We start from the raw sequence: 1,896 nt of genomic DNA, 5'->3' as shown, positions 1-1,896 counted from the left end.
TAAAAGAGCTAATTCTACCTATTAGCTATGTACAGATATATATATATATAAAAAATCATTTTAATCATGGCATTTCATTTTAATCATAGAAAAATGAGGCTTTTGGGTTACTTTTTTTAAATCTGAAAATTAGGATGTGGTTTTTTTTAATCAGAGAAAATCAGGATCGCTGGTTATTATATTAGGAAACCTAAAAATCTTAAAATTAATAACTTGTAACAAAGCTAATTGCTATATGGAAGGAGTTAACACAAATTAAAAGAGCTAATTCTACCTATTAGCTATGTACAGCTGAAGTAACAACAAATTTAAAATGTTGCATTCTAAAGATCATGATGCGCCATATGTTAATAACTACTTATATTTTAAGTGGCAAGAATGCTTCAGTAATGCAACTTCAATTGACACTAATCGGAGTGTCACAGCTAAATTCTCATACACCAGTAAAATTAATGGATCAACATTTTTCAGCAGTTTCTATTCCCTCCACTTTATTGCTCAGTCCCCTTTCCCATTCTGCCCTGTATTTATAAACTGCTAGTAAAGTAACATTCACTAAAGTTCTGGTGTCTGAAGCGTTTTGAATAGGTGCTTCAGAAATCACTACTAGAAAAGTAAAGCACAAGTGAAGAGGAAAGCAACACAGTAACCAGGAAGCAGAAGGAGCACACAACAAGGAGAAATGGGTATCTCTGTAAGTATATTGTGAAAGTCAGTCAAGAAATACAGCATTATCAAGAAAGAAAATATGGCAAAGACATAAAATGTAAGCAAAGACCACAACAAAGAGAAGAAATTATATATAATATGAAAAGAGAGAACAAAAGTAGGTTCAAATGTATAAATGTATGCTCTATGTTCAAGGTTTTAGATATATTTTAAATTTCAAATTATCACTTCCTAAAATGGATAAAATATCCTAAATTTAGAAACAGCCTTTAAAAGGAGATAATTCTAAAAAAGATTTTATTCACTGGAAAGCAATGTGTTCAATGTCTTCCACCAGAACATGACTAATTTTAAAACAAGCCTATCAAGAGACTTCGATATGCCATGCTCATGCACACACTCAATACACATTAGTCCATGATTCAACAAGGTTTTTTAAGTACATTCCCTAAGTTAAGCACACAAAAATTACTGTTACTGTTAATAGGACTACCAATACATAGTTGCATAAATATCTCGCTGAATTGGGGCCTTTCTGAAAACATCATTCCAAGTTTGATTTTTGGTAATGTTGAATCTCAGTGAATCTTTTGGAGTACAATGTCAAGTTGCAGTGCATCATAATGGTCACTGGAAAGGTAGGATGGAGAGCAGAAGAGTAAGGACCCTGGACTTCAGAAAAGCAAACTTTGACTTGCTCAGAGAAATCATGGACAGGATCCCTTGGGAAGCCCGTCTGAGGGGGACAGTAGTCCAGGAGAGCTGGCTGTACTTTAAAGAAGCCTTACTGAGAGTGCAGAAACAAACCATCTCACAGGAAGACTAACAAGTATGGCAGAAGACCAACTTGGCTTAGCAGGGAACTCTTCAGTAAACTAAGTCACAAAAGGGAAGCTTATAAGTGGAAACTTGGACAAATAAATAAGAGTTGCAGCTAACAAGGGACATGAAGGTAACAAGAAGGGTTTCTACAAGTATGTCAGTAACAAGAAGAGAATCAGGGAAAGTGTGTGCCCCTTACTGCAGTGGTTCCCAAACTTTTTTATACTGCAGACCAGCAAACTCACTCAAAGAACGTTTCATAGTTTCTAGGGTCGGAAGGGACCTAAGTAGATCATCTAGTCCGACCCCCTGCCAGGCAGGAAATACTGGGGTCAAATGATCCCACCAAGATGTTCATCCAACCTCCTCTTAAAAACCCCCAGGGTAGGAGCTAGCACCACTTCT

At 36.1% G+C, this 1,896-nt stretch overlaps 1 protein-coding gene across 6 annotated transcripts in view; it reads right to left on the bottom strand.

Annotated features, from left to right (window-relative positions):
• Window positions 1–1,896, bottom strand: part of CIT (citron rho-interacting serine/threonine kinase) — a 111,429-nt gene that overhangs the window by 97,722 nt on the left and 11,811 nt on the right. The gene's annotated exons all lie outside the window — the stretch shown is intronic.

Source organism: Crocodylus porosus, unplaced genomic scaffold (assembly GCF_001723895.1).
Source record: "Crocodylus porosus isolate Cpor-Errol unplaced genomic scaffold, CroPor_comp1, whole genome shotgun sequence".
Classification (NCBI taxonomy): domain Eukaryota; kingdom Metazoa; phylum Chordata; order Crocodylia; family Crocodylidae; genus Crocodylus; species Crocodylus porosus.
Note: the sequence above shows the minus strand (reverse complement) of the source record. Positions and strands in the feature narration are given on the sequence as shown.